The 24,216-nt window shown below is 42.2% G+C and overlaps 1 protein-coding gene across 3 annotated transcripts in view; it reads right to left on the minus strand.

The window, feature by feature from the left end:
* Positions 1 to 24,193, minus strand: part of LNX2 (ligand of numb-protein X 2) — a 95,466-nt gene extending 71,273 nt beyond the window's left edge. The window contains exon 1 of one of the 3 annotated variants that reach the window (XM_039489130.1): positions 23,925 to 24,193. The gene's annotated coding sequence lies outside the window, so the exon portion shown is untranslated. Of the gene's footprint in view, positions 1 to 22,979; positions 23,128 to 23,924 lie in introns of those variants that run through there. The other 2 variants (XM_039489135.1, XM_039489123.1) reach the window with 2 other exon arrangements.
* Between the last annotated feature and the right edge of the window lie 23 nt (positions 24,194 to 24,216).

Genomic DNA, 24,216 nt, shown 5'->3' on the forward strand with positions numbered 1-24,216 from the left:
TCCAAAAAAGTTGTGTGTCTTTCAATAAAGTAATTTTCTTTTCAGTAAATGAATTTTTGGCTTTGAAAACAGTCTTTATTATTGCAGAAAGTTAAAGATACCTTAGCCCAGGAAAGAAACAGGCACTGCAAATCAGCTTAGGAAACACAGATTCCTGCTAACATTGTAACCACTGCACTTCACTCCCATGCAAGGCACCAAACATTACTGTTGGTTTTCAGCCTCAAATTCCTCCCTCAAGGCATCCCTAATCCTTGCAGCCCTGTGCTGGGCCTCTCTAGTAGCCCTGCTCTCTGGCTGCGCAAATTCAGCCTCCAGGCGTTGAACCTCGGAGGTCCATGCCTGACTGAATCTTTCACCCTTCCCTTCACAAATATTATGGAGGGTACAGCACGCGGATATAACCGCGGGGATGCTGCTTTCTCCCATGTCCAGCTTCCCATACAGAGATCACCAGCGTCCCTTTAAACGGCCAAAAGCACACTCCACAGTCATTCGGCACCGGCTCAGCCTGTAGTTGAACCGTTCCTTGCTGCCGTCAAGGCTCCGTGTGTACGGTTTCATGAGCCACGGCATTAACGGGTAAGCAGGGTCTCCAAGGATCACAATGGGCATTTCGACTTCCCCTACTGTGATCTTCCTGTCTGGGAAAAAAGTCCCAGCCTGCAGCTTCCTGAAGAGGCCAGTGTTCCGAAAGATGCGTGCGTCATGTACCTCTCCAGGCCAGCCTGCGTTAATGTCAATGAAACGCCCACGGTGATCCACAAGCGCCTGAGAACCATAGAGAAATACCCCTTTCGATTAACATACTCGGATGCTAGGTGGGGTGGTGCCAGAATAGGAATATGCGTCCCATCTATCGCCCCTCCACAGTTAGGGAAACCCATTTGTGCAAAGCCATCCACAATGTCCTGCATGTTCCCCAGAGTCACGGTTCTTCTTAGCAGGATGCAATTAATGGCTCTGCAAATTTGCATCAACACGATTCCAACGGTTGACTTTCCCACTCCAAACTGATTTGCGACCGATTGGTAGCTGTCTGGAGTTGCCAGCTTCCAGATTGCAATAGCCACCTGCTTCTCCAGCCGCAGGGCAGCTCTCAATCTTGTGTCCTTGCGCCGCAGGGTGGGGACAAGCTCCTCACACAGTCCCATGAAAGTGGCTTTTCTCATCCAAAAGTTCTGCAGCCACTGCTCGTCATCCCCGACTTCCATGACGATGTGATCTCACCACTCAGTGCTTGTTTCCCGAGCCCAAAAGCGGCGTTCCACGGTGCTGAGCATGTCTGTGAATGCCACAAGCAACTGTGTCGTACGTGCTACGCGACTCGCTATCATTGTCGGACTCCTCACTGTCACTTTGGATATTAAGGAATAGCTCAACTGCCAAACGTGATGTGCTGGCGAGACTTGTCAGCATACTCAGAAATTCAGGCTCCATTTCCCACAGACCGAAACAGAACCACGCTGCACAGAAACCGTGCAAAGATGGCGCCAAATGTGGACGGAAACACAGGGATTGCTGGGATGTGAAGCGATGCATCACAGGGCGTTGGGACAGGAACCAGAATGACCTGCACCCACCGCCCCCTTCTCACAACCCATGGCGCCAGAATGGGAAGAGGTGCTCTGTGGGATAGCTGCCCATAATGCACCACTCCCAACACCGCTGCAAATGCTGCAAATGTGGCCACACTGCAGCGCTTTCCCTACACAGCTGTACGAAGGCAGCTTTAACTCCCAGCGCTGTACAGCTGCAAGTGTAGCCAAACCCCCAGACACCTTGTCTACGTGGGAGCTCTTCTGATCTTCCAGCTGTTCAACCAGCCCATTCATCCCATAAGCATTCCAGGAGGGAGGGGTGGGGGAAAGCCACTTCACAGGTATTCAAAGAGGGAGAGGAGATGGGGGGGGAGGGTTATACAGAGCATACAGATCACTGCTGCTCCTACAACAATAATCCACAGAAATTCTTCACTAAATCAATTCCAGAAAGCTATTAGCTAATACTTCTAATGGCCAGAGATGGGGCACTAGATGGGGAGGGCTCTGAGTTACTACAGAGCACTCTTTCCCAGGTGTCTAGCTGGTGGGTCTCACCTACACATCCAGGGTCTAACTGGTCACCATATTGGGGTTGGGAAGGGGGTTACCTTCCTCTGCAGTGTGGGGTATGGGTCAGTTGCTGGTTTGAACTATAGTAAATTGTGGATTCCCTTTAACTTTGAAGTCTTTAAATCAAGATTTAAGGACTTCAGTAATTCAGCCAGAAGCTATGGGTCTAGTACAGGAATGGATGGGTGAGGTTCTGTGACTTGCAATGTGCAGGAGGTCAGATTAGATTATCATGATTAGAGCCCTACCAAATTCACAGCCATGAAAAATGCATCACGAACTCTGAAATCCGCTCTCCCTCTGTGAAATCTCATCTTTTATGTGCTTTTACCCTATGCTATACAGATTTCATGGGGGAGACCAGCAGTTCTCAAATTGGGGATCCTGACCCAAAAGGAAGTTGCAAGGGAGTTACAAGGTTATTTTAGGGGGTCGTGTTATTGCTACTCTTGCTTCTGCGCTGCCTTCAAAGCTGGGCGGCTGCTGACCTAGGGCCCAGCTCTGAAGGCAGGAGCACAGAAGGAAGGGTGGCAATACCATATCATGCCATCCTTACTTCTGTGCTGCTGCTGGCAGTGGCTCTGCCTTCAGAGCTGGGCTCCTGGCCAGCAGCCATTACTCTCTGGCTGCCCAGCTCTGAAGGTACCACCGCCATCAGCAGCAACGCAGAAGTAAGGGTGGCAGTATCACAACCCCCCTACAATAACCTTGCAACCCGGCACCCCACAACTCCTTTTTGAGTCAGGACCTGTACAATTACAACATTGTGATATTACTGGTGGTGACTCTCCTTGTATCTAGTTGCTTGCCTGTATTAAAAAAAAATAAAAGTAGATAGTTTACTAATATGGACAATTGCTACAGTTGCCATTGGTCTGCTATGTGATCGTGAAAGGGAAGCAGGTGCCCAAGAAAACATTTCTATTAAGATGTAGTCCATATTACAGACGTTGAGAACCCCTAGACCACCAGGTAATGGCCATTCAAAAATGTCTCTTGTCAAAATAAGGAAGCAACCTATTTTTCCCCAGGTGGTTCCTGGCACTATGGGTCCAACTGTGCGGTCCAACTGTGCGGTCCAACTGTGCGGTCAGTGAAATCAGTTGGCACTTTACTAGCCACTTTACTGGGGAAGGCTATATTATATACTATATTAGGTTATAATATAATATACTATATAGGGAACCCTATATCATATATTTTAAATAATGTAAAATGCACCAGATATAATAATCCATAGGCACATGAATAAATCATTCACACAAAAATTGGTGAATGGATGTAAGCAAAATGTCGACTGTGCTGTTGAAAGAGAAGTACAGTTAAAAATCCATTTTACAACATGTTAACATTCACTCATGCCAAATTTTCTTGAGTTAAATTTATTTTTCAGAGTTACAAAGAATCCCCTGCACTGATGTGAATTCAAAATTAATTATATAAAAAACTCCTTAGTAGTGAAAAAAACCTATATATTTGGAATCTTTCCCCCCACTTGTATTCATGTTTATGCTTTATTAAAGTTTAGTATTAGTACGCTGCATGACTACATTTCTTTAAAAAAAATATATCAATTCAAGAAGATATCTTTCCTTCTCAAAATTAATTTGCAGTTTAACTGGTCTGGCTGTTCCTCCCTGTCACAAAAATCACATAGTGGCATGAACTCAAAGTTCAAATCACTTCGTTTTCATTATCATCACAAGCAACCTAAGAAATGTTGCCATCAATAGTAAATTCACATGAAGCTGCATTCCTATGGCATGTTTTGTGCATAGCAATCAATTCGTAACACAATCTAGTGTTTAAAATTCAGTTTATTCTTCAATTACTCTGCTAAGTTGACTCTAATTTATTACATTTTCTGGTACATTTGATTTTGGATATTATAACATCTTGGTTCATGCCACTAGAGAAGAAACAAAAGCCGGGATGCATGAGGACAGATGAGAGTAAAATATCAACAGCCTGGAAAAATCAAGAATATTGCTGTCTGTTTATGTTCCTATATAGGTCTTTTCAGCATTAATGCTAAAAATATCAACATTTCTTCACTACAGAAATTACCATACAACCATACCCTTGAAGGCCATTAAGAAGCTGCATCTGGTGCAGAACGTGCCAGCTCAGCCACTTAATAGGGAGTACATTTGACTGTAAGCTTTTTGAGGCAGTGCAAAGGAGAATGGGAATCCCAGGGCCTTTAAGCATTACTGTAGTACAAATAATAAATAAAACCACCATCACAAGGGCTCATACAGTCTGCATTGGCTTCCTATATGCTTCTGGGTCCAAAGCAAGTTATTAACATTGACTTTTAAAGCCTTACATGGTTTAGGACCTAGCTACCTGACACAATCCCTCTTCTCCAGCACCTCTGCACTGCAACAGCTGAGCTGGAAATCCCCACAGTGTGTTTTTTGTTGCTATTGGCAGTGTTTTCGGCAGAGGGCCTTCAACTCTGGACTAGACTTCCCCCATGGGCTTGGAAATTAAGTACATTAACCTTCAGGCACAGCACCAAACCCATCTGTTTACTCTGGCTTTTGCCAGAAAAGCAGGATATTGTTACTTCAACATGTCATCAGAAGAGACGTCTAATTTGCTTCTTTGTTATATTATGTTTTGTATTTTTTTTTTAATATGGAGATACACCTATCTCATAGAACTGGAAGGGACCTTGAAAGGTCATTGAGTCCAGTCTCCTGCCTTCACAACAGGACCAAGTACTGTCCCTGACAGATTTTTGCCCCAGATCCCTAAATGGCTCCCTCAAGGATTGAACTCACAACCCTGGGTTTAGAAGGCCAATGCTCAAACCACTGAGCTATCCCTGTAATAGGATTTTTTTTTTAATTTATATGTATGCTGAAGAACACTGGGATAAGGACTTTTTTTTTTAATAAAAACATTATGAAAGCTTGTAGTGATTGTGATATTTAGCTTGCCAGACATAAAAGATCCTTGCAACCATTTTCTGTAAAGTTCTAAACGCTTCCATTGTTTGCTCTGTCCCCTGAAATTCCATTCAGGATTGTGGAAACATAAAATATTAAAAGCTACTATTTCTCTTCTCCTATTTGTGTTGCTTAGGAAAATTTGGACATCGTCCCAAAATAACTGAGAATGAATATTCTAAGGTCAGCCACACAACTGCCACAGCACAGCACCCTCCACCCCCTCCAATTCCCCCATTGTACTAGGAACACCTGGGACCTGCCAGAGCAGCTGTAATGGAGGAGAAGTCAGGCTGTGCTTGACTTTCCCCAACCACCCCATACCCCCTCGTCCCAACACATAGGCCCAGTAGCCCATTTCTCCCCTTGGGGTAACAGCTTCCTTCTGCTGCCATCTAATCCTACAGCTCAAGCAGTACTGAAAGTTCAGAGTTCAAACCTTGCTGAAGGTACCTCATGGAAGGGGGGCGTTGTTATAGTTGCACATAAGGTAAAAACATTCAGTTAACTGCAAAATTTTGATCATCTGTAGTCATTAATTCTCCTGGTACTTATTGCAGGAGTCCAGTTGTCAACCCCAGTATACTAACTAAATTCTTATTAAGTTGATTACATTCTGCCAACTTAAATTCTTCCCTAAAGTTTCAACAGGCTATGGTATTCTTTGCTATTTCCTATTCTGAACTCTTTGTGAGCTGCTGCATCCCTCCCCAGCCATGTCTGCATTTCAGTTGTGGAAGTGCCCATAGTCTTGGTGCACCCTAGCTCTTGTGACTGCAGTATGTCAGAGATGCATAATTTATTTATGCTGAACAGCTCTGCAGAAGGAACATCAGAAAAACTGAGGAATCATCTCCTGTACCTCTCATATCCCAGAAGGAACCACCTTCAACAAGAAATCATCACATATTCCCAAACACTGGAAAGAAAATAAAATCCGGAAACCTACCTGGAGATCATGCAAGCAACCCAAAACAACTATCAAAAAAACCCAATGACAGCCATCCAACAAAAACAAAAAATGGAACCAACAACTCCACAACGCACAGAACGCTACTTCCAAAAGAAACCATGATACCACGGTGTACTACATGGACACTACATGATACCTCAACAGCATCAACTTATCAAGACTACCCCTAACTGGAGCTGAATTATCTGTACTCTCCAAGGAACCAAACTTCTGCCCTGTCACAGAACCTGACACCATATTGACATTTGGAGAACTAGAAGAATTATTTCGCAGACTCAAAGAATTCTTTCACAACAAAGATGACATCAACTACAACTACCTCGTCCCCACTAACAGTCATAAGAAAAAAGAATCATCTGACTGGACATCCCACAGTGGACAAAACCACACACTTGATCATTACAATGATCGCTTCAGGAAAAAAAATTGACTGTGAAATCCTTAACAAACATCACATCCACCACAATCTCTCTACTGCCAAGAAGACAGCTATACAGTCCCTGAAATCCAAGCACCAGATAGCAAGCAAACCAACAGACAAACAGGGTTCCATCTTGATCTTCAACCATGATACCTACGTCAAACAAGGCCAACTGACAATTCTCCAACACCATATACTATAAAGAATTCAAAGACGACACCACCCCACAACACAATTCACCCAAGAATTTAAGGATATCATCAAATTCTTTCCCAGACAACTCCAAAATAAACTCTATAACCTCATCTCCCACCAACCTGCCCAAGGGACATTTTACGTGCTTCCCAAGATACACAAACAAGAGAGCCCAGACACACTCATCAAAGCTGGCCATGGCATCCTTATTGAAGGAATATTGGGAATCATAGCAACCATCCCCAAACCACTCACCACACCACACAGCTTCCTCCAGGACACAACTGACTTCCTCCAGAAATTCAGCAACATTAACCACCTCCCTCAGAGCACCATCTTTGCCAACCTCGATGTCATCTCCCCATACACCAACATCCCTTCTAATGATGGCATTGTTGCCTGCCTCAGAGATCTACAAGACAAAAGACTGCACACAGATATCCATCCCAAACTTATCGCCAAATTCATCCATTTCATCCTCACCCATAACAACTTTACATTCAACAACAAACACTTTGTCCAAACCATGGGAACAGTGATGAGCACTACGATGGCTCCCTAAAATGCCTCTTCTTGGGCCACCTCAAGGAAGAATTAGTGGATAAATGCAACACGGAAACAATGATATATCTGAGTTACATGGATATTTTCATCCTCTGGACAGATGACCTAAACTCCCTCAAATTTTCAACTTCAACAACCACCATGCACCCAGCAAACTCTCTCTGGAACACTCCCATACCAGCATCAACTTCCTGGACCAGGATCAGCTTCAACAATGGAAACCTACAGACAACTATATACAAGAAACCGCCAGATCACCACACTTACCTTCACAGATCCAGTAACCACCTCAAACACAGCCAAAAAAAACCTGTTACCTAAAGCCCAGCAGTCAGACACCACAGAATCTACTCCAAGGAGAAAGTCCAGGATATACACCTTAACACACTTAAAACTGCCTTCATCAAATAAGGACATTCCACCAGAGAAGTAGATTGCATCATGGAACAGGCCACCCAAATAACCTGATTGAATCAATTTCAGTATGGTGTAACAAAGTTCCTCCTCTACCTTGGTGGGTCCTGCGCTTATTGGCAGATTTGCTCACCTCAGTGATCTTCCCCTCTGGTGGAACCCACAGTCTGGGTCAACTCCTCCTGTGTCTGATCAGGAGTTGGGAGGTTTGGGGGGAACCCGAGCCCACCCTCTACTCCGGGTTCCAGCCCCGGGCCCTGTGGATCGCAGCTGTCTATAGTGCCTCCTATAACAGCTGCATGACAGCTACAACTCCCTGGGCTACTTCCCCATGGCCTTCTCCAAACACCTTCTTTATCCTCACCACAGGATCTTCCTCCTGGTGTCTGATAATGCTAGTAGTCCTCAATCCTCCAGCAGCACACCCTCTCACTCTCAGCTCCTTGCTCCCAGCTCCTCACACACACACCTCACTGACTAACTGGGAGGCTTTTAACTAGTTCCAGCCAGCCCTTGATTGGCTTCAGGTGTCCCAATCAATGTAGCTATCTCCACTGCCTTCTAGAAATATCTTAATTGGCCCCAGGTGTCTTGATTAACCTGGAGCAACTGCCATTTGGTTACCATGGTACCAGGGATTTGTTTAGCCTGGGGTTAACATACCTGTTCCTCAATACTTTACTGTAGCCATCTGGCCTTGCCCCATCACAATGGAAAAAACAAAAAACCCTCCAATTGCACACCCCTAGTTATGATACACCATTCCACACGGGAAGCCATATGTGGTATCTTTAAACAATTACAACCCATACTTGATAGGGACCACATCCTGAAAGAATTCTTTCCTGAACCTTCCGGTCTTCAAACAACTCCTCGACTTCTCCAAGTTCATCATCAGAAGCAAGCGCCCCACAAACCAGGCCACACCACACCACAACACACCTTTCAAGGTCCATGAGTCCTACACATGCCTATCAAAACACGTAGTGTACCTTATCCACTGCACTAACTGCCCAAACAACAACTATGTAGATGAAACCAGACAATCAGTATGTTCTTGAATGAATTTACAGAAAAAAAATGATTCAAGACAAAAACCTGTGGGTGAACACTTTTCACAAAACGATCATTCCACGTCTGAACTCGCAGTCCTCATCCTCAAAGAAACCTGCACAATGTCTTCAAAAGATGAGCCTGGGAACTTCAACTCATAACTTTGTTAAACACTAAAAATCATGGACTCAATAAAGACACTGGACTGATGGCTCACTACAACAATCTATAACCCACAAACCCTTCCCTGTCCTATGACCACAGAGGTATTAAGTGCCCACTTCACCTTGAATCGTCTCTTACAACTCCTTGTGCTAAACAAATCTGTTCTACCCTGTCTTTAGCTGTGACACTCTGAGTACCTTTTCCAGACCTGAAGAAGAGCTCTGTGTAAGCTCGAAAGCTTATCTCTTTCACCAACAAAAGATGGCTCAATAAAGGATATTACCTCATTTGCCTTGGCTCTCTAATATCCTGGGATCAACATAGCTACAACACCACTGCATGGAACATAATGTTACTCCACAGGTGTGAAGACAATAGTTAAGTTGACATTTACTATGACAACTTATGTCAGCTTGTATCATGACACTCTGGTCAGGTTGGGGCATTTTCCATAGCATGCAACAGAGGCTGACAATGTGCACCCAGAAGAGTAGGATTTATGTATAAAAGATTTAATAAACTACTAAATCCCTCTGTAAACAATGGTAATGGTATTAACAGTTACATTTGTTCCACAATACATCATTCATTCTGGAAAAAAAAATTGGGGGAAAAAGAAGGAAGTTTTTAAAGTAAAAAACTTGGTTTAAAATATTTTTCTCTAACAGAAACCATAATTAATCTATGTTAGATTCTAAACCTCTTCCAATCCATTTGTTAAAGCAGAACCATTTTTTTCCATTCTCAGATTAAAAAAAACACACTTAAACCAGAAACTTCTGGAGTTTTTAAGATTTGCAGAAATAAGGTGTTGCCCTTTTATTTCAAATATTGGAAAGTTGATTAACTTTCAAATAGGAAACTTGAAAGGCAAACATTCATCCCCTATTAATGCAACCCTACAAAGTACTGTTTGTTCCTTAAAAGGGTTACAGCTTAACATGTGAACTCTAAAAAAATTCAGCAAAAAGTTACACTGAAATATTAAACTCTCCTTTAACAAAAGAGAAGTCTACATAAGTGTTTGCAAAGTGTTTGAATAATTGCACTTTATAGTTTGTCATACTGTATTTCTGAAGATTTGAAAACTGAAAAACATTAATACAATGAAAATATTATGGACTCAGTCAGGGTAATATAGACATATTAATTGAATTATATTAATTTTCAAATCTATTTAGTGTTTTCTATATTTTACCGATGCAAACAAATACACAGAAACCATATGGAGTATTCTACTCAACTACATTTTATGTAACAGATGCTATGGCAACTGAGGATATAAACACAGTAACTGAGTATCTTGTATAAACAACCTCTTTGACGGGGATATGGATCACACAGCTTTCATATTTTAGGCAATACAGCAATCAAACTTCTTATTACTATGAAAAGTTACTGGTAGCACTAGAAGATTAAAGATATTCCTGAAGATAAACAAGTGCAGGCAAAAGCAATAAGTTAATGAGCAGTGAGTTTGTCAAAAGTATTTTGTATCAACTTTCTGTAAAATATGTACAATAAAGTTAACTACACATAAAAACCTTAAAATTAGAAATGACAAATTCTTCATGAATTAAAGAATGTGGAAATTTGACTTGATCTAATCAAAAAAATGAACTAGAACCACACACAAACTTAAAAAATAATTCAGAGAAGCTTTCCATTAGTGAGGCGATATAACTGACCCCAAATAAAAAAGGTCCTAAATTGAGCTCAGAACAGGAAAGAGATTGAAACTTGGCTGATAAAACAATCCTAATTTCAAAAGAGAAGGAAGGAAGGAACTCAGAAGTGATGATCCAAATGTTTACCCAAACTCTGTTTGTAAAGGAAGTTGTGTTACAGAGCATTGCAGCAAAATGACAAAAGCAAAACAATTCAACAGAAAAACAGGACAATTGAATTCAGAACTGTATCTGTTTTTAGAAGACATGCACTCCTGTCAGAATGGCATACCAGTCATGTTTTGGCACATTTGGATTGGCCTGGCTTATCTGTAAGAGCCAGAAGTCAGATTCCTCTTGTATGGTGACTGCAGCTTTCTCCGCAGACTTTGTAGTTTCATTTTTTTCTACACCTTGTCTGAAATGTATAAACCATGCTGATTGTATAGTCCTTACATAACACCAAACTCTGCTTCTGTCCAAAAGACTAGGCAGTGCATCAGAATCCTATCTTCTGGGTAATTCACAGCTGAAAACAGAGGTTGTTACAACCCTGGCTGAGCTTGTTGATAGTCACCAGGTTGATGTACTGGACCAGAACCACAGCTCTCATGTGCTTTGAAGCCTACTGTCTGGACATGGCTTAGATTCACTATGTTTAAGTTTGGCCTTTCAGGCACACTCCTGGGGACAGACTCAAATGCTGGTACAAATGTGGGATGTGGAACCAAGCAGTCCAGCTGCCCTAGGTCTCAAGACCAGTGCTGCAAGGTGGGAAGGTCCCAGAGCTCAAGGCCAAATGTTTCACCACAATTAAACAGCCCCGTAGCCCAAGCCTCATGAGCCTGAGTCAGCAAGCATGGCCGGCCATGTGTTTTTAACTGCAGTGTAGACATATCTCTGAGAACTCCATGGGTAACTGCTAAAATTTCCAAGATCGCTTCCACTAGTTCCTTAAGTATCTTATGGGGATGTACTTGTACTCATCCTTAGCAATCTGTCCATGTTTCCACTTTTTGTAGGATTCCTTTTTTAATTTCAAGTCATTAAAGAGCACATGATGGATACCATGACAACATCAAACAATATTTTGAAACATCCTACCAATAATAAATCTGGGACTAAATTACAAGATTCATAACAGTGAAAAAACCTCCATCTATTCTAACGGTTTTGTAACAACTGAAAACTGATGGATGTCAGACTATACCTGAAACTTTCTCATCACATATCAGCTTCAGGATGGTATGGCACTTTGTAGCAAATATTACTGGCCTTGACGCTTTTCAGACAGTTCTACTCTTTATCAGAGCTACGCTTTTCTGGCACATATAGCTTGATGCAGAAGAAACTACAGTGCACAGCTTCATTTCACCCTCTCGTAATCCAAGATTTTTGCACCACTATCCGCTTCAGTGATCATTTTCCCATAGATTCTCTTTTTCTGCTTACATGGCAAGACATCCTAGGTCAAATACATAGACAAGCTATGCCACTGATTCTCCCTTTCACGGCTACTGTATCACCTGTTTTACTTCAGTGGAAAGCTTCCCCCAACCCCCACCCCCATACCAAGTAGAAGAATCAGATCTGATAAGTCACCAGTTAGGAGCCAAAATATATTTCAAAGTGAAAAAACTGTAGAATCACAATACGATTTATGCAGTACTGTACCTACAAGTGTACAAGTGGACTAAGTGCAGCACATGGGGCAAAAATTTAATTTACCCTGTGTTCATTTCCATTTAAAAGCAGAACATAAACCTGAATATTTGATTGCATCTGATGTGTAAGAGATGCACATACTGAGACAATGTAAAAATATCAGGTGCTTCCATTGCAATTAGTTTTGCCAGACTAAATAAATTAGTAAATGATACTTTTCTCTTTGTATTAGTGAGGCTAAAACAAAGAAGTTCAGTTCTTGAGTTTATTCAAATTGTTTTATTTATATAGTGTTTTCCACTATACAAAAGAACCATATGTAGAACAGTTGAGGTCAATAGTTATAAAAATATAGATTTAATATGCAATCTCTTTAGTCATAAGTAAAGTCTCAGTAACTTGAGAAGAAAAAGTGTCTTGCAACAGAAAAAAATGAGTATGATGGGAAATATCTATTAAGTAGTGGTGAGACTGTGATATACCAGGGTATAATCCATACTAATCAGTAGTTGTGTCACCCCTGTCCTGTAACCTGAGGTTCCCTTTACAATGCCTTGCTGTAGTAGCTTCCAACCAGGACTGCTCAGGTCGTCCAGCACATAAGTCACTCCCACCTGCCTGTGGGTGTTGCAGCCAGACAGCCACGCCATGCCTCCTGTCAGCCTTAAAAATTAAAACACAGTGACCCCAACACACTCCCAGTCTCAGATTCCCCTCCACCCCTTGAAACATATGTACTGTATTGCCCAGACTTCACGTCGATAGTGCTACTATATCATGTCCGTTACTCCTTTAAAGGAATAATATACACACAATTTGTTACCACAAATAAAGTTACCCAGACACTTCCACTTGAACACAACAGATTAGATAAGACAATAAAACAAATGTATTAACTACAAAGAGAAAAATTTTAAGTGAATACAAGTACTGAGGCATAAAAGTCAGAAATGGCAACAAGAAAAATAAAGATAAAATGCTTACTGGTGCCTAACAAACTAGTTTATAGATTCAAAGCAAAGTTTTCTCATCACATGCTTTCAGCAGTCTTATTGAACAAACTCTTTAGGTGAGGACTCCTCCCCCAGAGTCCAATGGCTGCTTCCTTTGTCTCTTCTGGTACAGTGAATGTGATGGGGGGGGGAGGTGTTTGCCCCTGCTTTTTATCGTTTCAGTCCCCCTCTTGAAAAACATTTCCAGCTGGGAGCAATGTGACAGGTTGTCTGTGTGAAAGGAAGGAAGGAAGGAAACACCATGCTGTTTCTGTGCTAAGATGTAGATTTTTGCCCCTGCCCCCTTTCCTGCCAAAGAATGGTCATTTAGCAGGTAATGGTCCATCAGCCTTGTTTACATCTGGCTGAGGAATCATCTTACCCTTTGTCTCTGAGGAACTGGTTTGGCCACTGGCCAGACTTATCTGGAAAACATACTTTTAGTCAGTTTATGTTTATAACTTCACATATAATGATGCTATGTGCATTTTGCCATGGTATTACTGAGCAGCAAATTATAAGTTTTCACATAACTTAGAAGACATACTTCATACAAAGATTATTACAATAATGTGTAGGGTGTTAACACAGGGTAATATTATGTCACAGAGGGTATGTCTACAGAGCAAAGAAAAACCTGCAGCTGGCCCATGCCAGTCAAATTGGGCTCATGGGGCTGTTTCATTGCTGTGAAGACTTCTGGGTTTGGGTCCCAGAGCTCCAGCTTCAGTCCTAGCCCGGAAGTCTACACAGCAATGAACAGCCCCGCTTCCCAAGCCCTGCGAGCCCAAGTCGGCTGGCATGGGCCACATGTGGGCTTTTCATTGCTGTGGAGACATACCAAAAAAGTACAGGGAAGAGAGGGGAGTAGATAAATATGCATTAAATTCAAAATGAACATAAAGAACCAGCCGCACAAGTTCTCATATTTTAACAGCTGTTACTTTGATTTTTCTCCAACTGAGTAGGAAAAACCTAACACGGTCCCTACTTATGTGAGTGATATACTGTAGATTCTCAGTGCACTATCCATAGGTTTGGAAGGATTAGTTCTTTTTATTGGTGTATGTCAGTAAACATTGATTTAGCCATCCACACACATACCAACAGAAAAATATTTCCATCAGTAATACTGAAATTTACAGATAGGCAAAATAAGAAGAATGCTGCTTGAGAACATATTAGTTTGATTTGAGGATATTTACTTTATATATTTTGACATGTGATGTGGACGTAATATTTAACAATTATAAAGCCTTAGCTTTTTGAAACTCAGCGTCTACTGTGATTAGTATTGACTGACCCCCCCTCCCCATAATTTCCTGCAACTGTGAAAATTTAAATTGATAAAAAAATTAAGAAAATGCTTTAAAATAAACATTGATATGATCTGTTGAAATTATTTTTTTAAAAAGTTAGTTTTGCCAAGCCTGACTATCCACAGTCATGTACAATTACCCACAGCCCATACGTCCTCCTTGAAATCTGATTTACTGTATAACCTACCACTACAGATCAGTCACCTTTAAGAATCTATTCCTTGGCTGCGAAAGTCACTATCTGGTATGTTATTCGGAAAAAAAAAATCAAAATACAAAAGGGTTTTTAAAAGTATTGTTCCGCACACCAAGTGAAACAAGCGGCAAGAACCACCTGCACTGGATTCAAAACATACTTGAACTGCTTGACTGAGAAATAGTCAGTATGTCTACAGTGCAATTAAAAATGCACAGCTGGCCCGTGTCAGCTGACTACAGCTAAGGGACTCAGGCTAAGGGGCTATTTAACTGCAGTATAGCCGTTCGGGATTGGGCTAGAGCCCAAGCTCTGGGACCCTCCCACCTGCAGGGTGGGAGGGTCCCAGAGCTCAGGCTGCAGACCAAGCACAAATGTCTACACTGTAGTCAAACAGCCCCTTAGCCCATGACATCTGGCATAGGCTAGCCATGGGTATCTAATTGCAGTGTAGACGTAACCAGAGAAAACTTACTTTGGAACAAGAAAATGGCAATTACTTTGGGCTGGCAGCTAAAGCGTGACCAGAACAAAATATACCTACAGATGTTAGATAACAATATTTCACTTACAGATCAGAAAAATTCTCCACGCATTTCATCTTTCAAAGTAACTACAGTTTTGCCTTTATTTACATCTACCTCTATTGCTTAGGAAAGCTTTGCGGCTACATGAGCACCTCAATGCCACCTGATAATTTAGTGTTCACACTCATTCTTAAATAGCAAAGAAAACCACAAAAGATAGAATTTGGAGTCTTTTGACTGCAGTAGTCTTCTGCCATAAGGTTTAAAGGGGATATTGTTCATAACAAAGGGCTCTGGGGTTGCGTATCCTGCATTCAAGCGGAAGTAGCATGTTCTACATATATTAGTACAGAAGCAACCAGAGCAATACCAAAAGAGGTTGCAAAAATGGAAGAGATAAGGAATACTGACTTGAACCTTATTGCAGTTACTGATGGCAACTGTTCTTTTTCCAGCATCATCTTCTGATCAAGCAGTAAAAAGCGATGAACAACACAGACTTCCTGACATAATTTCCATTGGACCTGTGAAAGATCTTGGAAGATAATGCACTACAGTTTCATATTCTCACAGCTATCACTAGAAGAGTTAGCAAAACTAGAAGATATTTCAATAATACTTATATGCTCTCAAAGAAATATTTATTTCTGTGCTTTGATGCACAACTGTGGTGAGCACCAATCATTTTTCCCCAACAGCTACACAAAAAAGAATATCTGACAGAACTACACCACCCCAGACAGGAAAAATTGAAAGTTATCCCTTACCTTTCTGCAACTATTTTGTCCTCCTCGCTTCCTGCACACATCTCTTTTCAGCTGTGTTTTAATCCAATACATATATTGGTAGGTATAAGTACATCATAAGCATCACATTTTCTCAACATCCTTTTTATTTTCTGATATTTACCACTGTTTGTACTTAAGATTTAAGACCTTTTAAAAATGGTATCTAATTATGAAATGAATATGTGCCTCACCAGTCACCGTGATTTTTGCACCACAGCCAATAGTTCTTACATAAATATTTGTCTATTCTATCTACCATTAGTTAAGTGTTCCCAAACCTCTGCAATGAAATATAATTTTTTTCTTCTCTAAAGGAATGGGTGGAGAGGGAAACAGTTAATTGTCTATCTTTTCATCCCAAATTAAGCCATCTTCATCCACTGGACAACAAATATCAAATCTGCAAATAGGAGGATGGATATCCTCTCACTTACGTTAGCCTGTTTCCTGACCTAAAGCATTTCCAGCTTCCCATCTAAACAGGATACCGTGACTTAGTTATTGTCACAATTTCTGTTCTCTGAATTGAGCACTTATTTTTAAACTGCATCCTGAAGAATACATTTGCCATGTAAATTTGGGATGCTGACCTAGGGATTAAGAATATCATTTAAATAAAAAAATCTATCAGAGTGATTTCAACCCTGGAGTTCTAATAGGCTTTCACTCTTCTTTTTAAGTGAAGGGGGGAAAGATGGGTTGAAGGCAGATGGCACATGGGAGGAGATGGGGGGGCATTTCTCAGGCTGCCTCTTGCCGGGATGCCCAGCAGCGAGGAGGCAGCAGCTCCCTCTGGCAGCGGCACTCACCATGTGTCCATGCAGCATGGGGAGGGAGAAAGCAGCAGGGCGGTTGGCTGAAGGCTGAGCAACCCCCGCTACCTGGGGCTCTTTCTCCTTCCCTGCTGCTAGAGTCCCAGCACTTCTCGCTGCCTGCTTTGCAGACTGCCTACTGAGGTGAGTCAGAGTGGCATCTTCAAGATTGGGAAGAGGAGTGGTGACATGGTGCTCAGTGCCAGGCAGCTCAGGTGGAGCCCCATCCAGCCTAAGAGCCTCGGGGGTGAGCAAGGGAGCAGGCTGGGGGGCAGCGAGAGGGGGAAAAAGGGGGTGTACCCTGCTGCTTCAATGCAACCCAGCAGCAGGGGGGTGCATTGAAACTCCAGCAGCCTCCAACGTGCCTATCAAGGAAAAGGAGATTTGGGAGTGTCATATTCCCCCTTCCAACAAAAAATGACCGATAAATAATTCTCCAACTTTTTGTTAACTAAGATGATCCAGCCCCAAGCACCATCCCACCCTGGCAACACCCACCCTGATGACGCATGGGGGACTGTGCATCCCAACTGTGTGCCCCTTTTGTTGGTCTTATTTTGAACACTTGCTAAATTGATTGAATATAGTTCAGGCAGGGAGGGGATACCTGCAAGCTCTGTAAGGGGCTGGGCAGCCATGGGACAGAGAGGAGAAGGAGGAGGTAGTTGCTACTGTGTATTGTGTACATACATATCAAGTTTCAGGGGATGGACACAGAGGCAACATAGAGGGCGGTCACGTGCCCCCACAGAACCTTTTAATTGTGCCCTCCCCACTATCCACAGTTATGCGTCACCTCTGGTTGAAGGGTTCTCTACTGTACATATTAATAAAATATAAGTATTTTACAGTATTGGGACCATAATATGCATACATAGACAGATTCAACTGACATTCGACTCAAACATCTGATTTGTTTTTGTTATTTAGGATAATGGAAAGAAATAAGAAGTTTATATTTCAGAAAAAGTAGAGCCTCCAGAGATCCAAATTACGATATATAAGAATAGCAGTATCATTTCTAGCTTCATTGTATTTATTTTATTTTACTTTATTGTCTGCTCTGACCTATTTCACTATGCCAAATGGTAGTACAAACAAAATTTGGATAATTTTTAAGAGGCTACAGTAGATACAGACCAGTTTCAGAACTTAATTACATTTTTATAAAAAGTGAGAATGAAACTGCTTAACAGGGGTATTGCAAGGCTTCATTCATTAATTGTGCAAAAATTTGCTAAGTTCTTTGGATGGAAGATGTTGCAGAAATGCAAAGTATTATGTTAATTTTTGAAACCTCACAAGCTAAATGCCATTCCTCTGAAAGACTGCATAATTATACACATACAGCCATAACTTTTTACTGTATAATCCATAAACTATCCTACAAACATATATTTAGAACTTGGTTAGGAGTGTGTTGACATTTAGAAACAAGAAAAATGCTTAGATCTTCAAAACAAATGCTTTCTTACATTCTTCTTGTACTGAACAAACATTAACTTAACTAGATCAATATGTATTTCCTTGAAGCTCATGACTTCATCTCTACTTTTTTCCCCCCATCCAAAATACTAAAAAGGGCACATGAAATAAACATCTTCAGGCTTATTTATGGAATTAATATCCATTGACGCAAATGTAAATCTAAAACAATATAATGGTTTACAACATAAAAATCATATAATCAAAAAAACTTTTTTAAAAATAAAAAACTATGACATGACATGTTTATTTTATTGCAAAATATGCTGCAAATATGAAGTCAGGACATATGCAATCATACTGCCATCAATAAGGCAACAATACTGCTAACAGAGCTATTGGAGCTGGCATGCTGATTGGATTCAACACCTACACGAACAATAGGTTTCATGAAAAATATGAAGTGTTTTGGTATTAAGCATGGATGGTTAGGTCTATTCCACCAAATTTATTCCTGTTAAGCCTGGATCCTGCAAACATTTATGCACAGGTTTAACTTCAAACACAAGAGTAGGCCCATTGGTGCCAATGAAAATACTTGTGTTTAAAATTAAGCCCATGAATAAGTGTTTGCAGAATTGGGACCGCAAAAAGCATGCATTACAACATTATTCTTTATTGCACTATAGACACCATGACCCAACAGTTACATAATTAAATAATGACAGTTGAAAGGATTTAATTTTCATCTTTAAAAGGCAATAGACTTTCTGAACAAGTAACTATAGGTCAACTATAAGGCAATTAAGAAGAATTCAAGTCAGTAATGTGATATTAACCAATTGTTATTGCAAATAAAAGTCAATACAGAGTTTTCAAATGAGAGACCAACCACTGACCGAGATTTCATGTCCTCTGTTGTCTTCTACAACTCCAACAGAGAACATTTTGTTTTTAAATGACTGCAGTTTTCTTTTTAGTTACAACTGTTAGTACTTAATAAACAAACTACATCTTACCGATGCCTGAAATCAATTTAGATTAATCCAATAACTAATAAACACTCTCTCTTTATATGTTTCACTTTTAGTTTTAAAGTGATACTCTCAACTGAAAAAAACATTGGTCTGAAAATGTTTTACCTCCTATTATTATTATTATAAGTGCAAGACTAAAATAAGAAAATCTATATTGTTCCATTTTCTTGCTATGTGCATTTGATTATACATAAAATTGTCAATTTCACTCTTTCCTCTGTACTGTCGATTTCAACTACACCTCTACCTCAATATAATGCAACCCGATATAACACGAATTCGGATACAACGCAGTAAAGCAGTGCTCTGGGGGGGGGGGGGGGGCTGCACACTCCGGTAGATCAAAGCAACTTCAATATAACACAGTTTCACCTATAATGCAGTAAGATTTCTTGGCTCCCGAGGACAGCGTTATATCGAGGTAGAGGTGTATATGAAGATTTATTTTAAAAAGTACAAAAATGAAATTATAAAACATATGAGTGAGCAGGGAGACTTCAGGGCTTGAAACTACTTTAACTTATCTTTTGAAGTAAATTAAATTTCAATGGGATGGTGGTGCTCCTTTACATCAGAAGCTAACAAATTTGCTTGTCAGCAAATAAGTACATAGATATATGCACAGATATATTTTGTTGTTGTGGTTTGACACAGGCTATATGCACAATAGCCCTGATTCTTAGACTGTTCTGTGCAGGTGGACCCTTATGCCAATACCTTGAAGTTAACAAGGCTCATGGGAGAGCAGACCCTTGGCGCCAATGCAGCTTGCAGTACCATGGCCTATAGTTTTTGTAATCAACAACAAGAACAAAAACATGGTGCTCACTTCTCTTGCAGAACTGGAACCATGGTTCATAGCTTTGTTTCCATTTTGAGGAAATTTGTTTTAATAAAGTCACAGCAGCATATGGCACTAGCATCTTTATTTTCAAAGTGGATATGGAGTTGGACACTATTTCAAGCCATCTGATGTTTCTTCCTAAGCCTCCTTGATCTGCTATCTGATTGTATACTTAGGATAAAAATCAGCAAACCAAAAGAGTTGGGAAGGGGAATAAATATCAGCCATTCAAATTGTTTATTTAATGAAATGAAGAGTCTAGCTCAGAACAGCTTCCCTTTTTAAGAAAAGGTCAAATGCACTTACGATTTTGAATTTATTTTCAGAGACTATCATCAAACATACACCAGAATTAATCTGTAACAAATGTTTTAATTTTGTATGAAGAACAAAAATAAACCCACGATATAATATAATTAAAAAAGGAATTAAATTAAGCTCAGAAGTGCTTAATAGCGGATTTCTACAGATGTAAACAATCAAATAGCATGCATTAGCAACACGGTAAGGGACAGTCATATTTGCCACTGCCACATCTAAAATAATTGGTTATTCACTTAGCTGACTGAATACTACTATTTTTTTTTTAAATAAAGAATAATTTCTAAAGTATTCCTTGGAAAAGTTCAGTTGTTTAACAGAAGACCACCCTATCTTTTACATTATTTTTCTGATAGAAAAAAAACTAGAGTTCAAAAAAGGAAAAAGCATTTGTTATTTAAAAAGTAGACATCTACATTTAAGTTCTGAAATAGCTGCCTGCTCTACATGCTTCAGGGAAAGTTTACATATACGTCTATGGTTTTCTTTGGCAGGGTTGTAAAACACACAACCTTAATCCAGTTCCCGTAACAGAGGCTTGTTTACAGCTGTTCTTTCTTCCTCCAACACACTCAGTAATTCAACTCCTTTTCAGACCTTAGTGCTCTTTCATAAAATTATATCAGAGTAAAATAGATGTATTTCAATATCTGACAGAATAGTCAATCCTCTGTACATAAGCTAAAGCACAAACATCAGTTTTGGCGCATATGCAATTTAGGATTAAGTACAGTCTTTAGCACAGAACGACAGTTCAGGTTTGGGAAGAGAATTGTTGTAGTTCTTGGAAGACACCTAGTGTGCAGTTCCATCCAGAAAATACCCATTTTTCTCTTTAAGTGTGTTTAGTATCACAAGCACCAGGAAGAAACCCCATTTCTTCTCTTCAGGGATGAGAAATGGCTACAGCCAGCGACAGGGGTCAAAGTAACCCCTCTTCTCTCATTACATTTTGGCAACCATGACATGGCCTTTGCTTTTCTCTATCCTCAGAACGTGTGGGGTTTGTTGTTTTTGGTTTTTCCCCCCAAAGGTAATAACTTATTTATATTCAAATTAAAATGTGAATATATACAAAATATATATAAAAACAAAGTCAAGCTGACGGTCAACAGACATATTTAGGCAGCCTCTACTTGCAATGCAGGATTTATCCATATCTTCTGTCTGAAAGGTATGAAACGTAAGGGGGATTCACAATCTCCCAGTGACAGTGATGGGAAATGCAGTATGTCAGAATTTGAAGGAGCATAGAGGGAAATCACCACCAACATATCAAGAAATCTGCCATGTTAACTACTTATGCTAAACAATCTGTTCCATCTTGTATTTAGCTTTGACACTCTGAGTACGTTTCCCACCAAGAGCTCTGTGTAAGCTTGAAGCTTGTCTCTCTCACCAACATAAGTTGGTGCAATAAATGATATTTTCTCACCCTGCTTGTCTCTCAGTAAGGGGCAGACTTACCCACCCCACAAATCCCTAACATGGAGAAGGGGCTGAGAGAAAACTATGGGAAAAAGGAGGAAAAATCAGTATCTCTCCCCACCCAGTCCTTGATCAGGTTGAGAACCAGTGGAGATCGCTGATGCTCTTATTTACACAAATATAGAACAAAACTTTGAACTAATCCAGAAGTTCTGAGGTATGCATATTATTAGCCTATATAAATACATGTCCTCATTACTTTTATCCTGGTCTTCCCTCTCTCTTCTCATTCTTATTGCTTGCCAGACTTACTGCATGTATTTTAGGCCCCGATCCAACCTCGTTTGCATAGGCTGACCCCTGTACCCCAAGCAAAGCCTCAGTGACCTCAACAGCACACTATGTGGGGGCAGGAGTCCATCCAAGCAGATCAACTTTCAGGATTGGGACCTAAAAGCAGTAAGCTCCTTTGAGGCACCAAGTACTGTGTCATTTTATGTGTTTGCACAGTGCCCTGCACAATGGGGCCCTAGACCTGACTAGAACCTTAGGGCACTACTGCAACAGCATACATAAAGAATAATGGTCTTCGAGAAAGAGGGACAGCACAATGGGGGATGGAGGAGGAGATATCATTATCAACACCCTACCCCCATCTACCACTGAGTGGGGACTGGGAGAATTGTGCCCAGGAAGAGAAGTGAGTAATCATCATCAACACTCCCACACATCCTCCCCCAAAACACACCCTGTCCCCGTGAGAGAGGAGAGGATCCTCCCTCACAAACACAAGAAAGAGAACTGGGGAAAGGGGAGAGATTATTTCCATGCCTTCAGATTTCAAGCACAATCACTATTTGTGGTCCTGAGCAGAGGTTTTTACTACCCTGGTCTGATATTAGGCTAACGCAGCAGCCAGTTGACACAAGCCCACGGGGGTGGAGATGTCACCACCAGCTCTGATACACTACAGAGCCCAGGAGGCACCAGCCAGCCCGCAGCCACACTGGGGGAGCGGGGCGCCCAGCGCTCCACGGGCAGCCCAGCGGCGAGGCACAGGGCGCGGCGGCACTAGGAGCGCGCAGCCTAGCAGCGAACTTACCCCGACCGGCTTGCGCCGCCGCCGCCTCCTCTCCGGCCCGGACTCAGCACGGCGCCCGGGTCCTGGCTCCCTGCCCCCGCCCGCGGCGGCTCCGCCTCCCGCTGTCACCGCCGAGCTCCGGGCAAGAGACAAGCGCCCAACTCCGGGCAAGGACTTCGCCGCTACGCCTCCCCTGGGCGGGCCGCCTCCTCCCCCGGGCGGTGCCGCGGACTGAGTGACAGCGCGGCTCAGCCACTCAGCCGCCAGGCCGGGGCCGAGCAGAGCTCCGCAGCCTATGGGATCGGGGCCGGGGCGGGACCCGGCTGAGGAGGCGACAGCAGCCAGGCACTGGGGTGTCCCCGCCGGTCGCCTGATTCCAGCCGCACACGCGCCCCGCGGGGCGGACTGGGGCAGTCGCGAGGAGAGGTTAACGGGGCAGGAAAGGGCAGGTGGGCGTGGAGGGGAGTAGGCGGTGGGGTGTGGGGGAAGCGAGCGGAGGAGTGATGGGAAGGGGATTTGAGGCGGGTCTAGCAATAGCTGGATTTAGGGAATGGGAAATAGGCATGAGATGAAATGAGCGAGGGAAGAGACCGAAGGAGACCAGGAGGAAGCAGTAGGATGAGCGCTGGATACATAAAAGGGGGGATTTTTCCCCCCTTGCAGGCGCCCCATCCTACCTTACCAACAGAGAACTGTGACTAGCTACTAGAGGCCGCACTGGAAACAAAAATGAGCTTTCTTCAGACTTTCACAGTCTGCTGAGTTACATGGAAGGCGAAGCCACAGTTGCAGCCACTAGTGGGGATGAGGGTAAATAACCCTTCCCCTTTTGCACCCCGGTTACTGTCATGTTCATGTCCCCCTCAGTGCAGTTTCAGACCGTGTGTATTTTCACCGCTGGGCCCCCTTTGCCTCCAGCTTCCCTTCCCCAGTCACTGGCACCTGAGTCATTGCAACCCCACTCACCAGCCTGCTGCCGCTGCCCGCCCTGATCAGTGGGTAACCTCTGTAGCATCACTATTATGCCAAGACTCCTAGGGATGGAGGTTTGGAGTAAATTGTTGGTGTTTCTCTCTGTAGCAGGAGAAAGGGGGCGTCATGTACCCACCAAAACCCCTGTGCGCCCGTGTGCAGAGAGGAAGCGCCTGAGCACACAGCAACCCCCCGCCATTCTCCAGAGGGGAACTAACCCACCGAGGGAGAGGGACGAGCCTATGGGCAGCGGGTGCTGGGGGGCCTCCTCCGCGACGAGGCGAAT

This window comes from Mauremys reevesii, linkage group 1 (assembly GCF_016161935.1).
Source record: "Mauremys reevesii isolate NIE-2019 linkage group 1, ASM1616193v1, whole genome shotgun sequence".
Classification (NCBI taxonomy): Eukaryota; Metazoa; Chordata; order Testudines; family Geoemydidae; genus Mauremys; species Mauremys reevesii.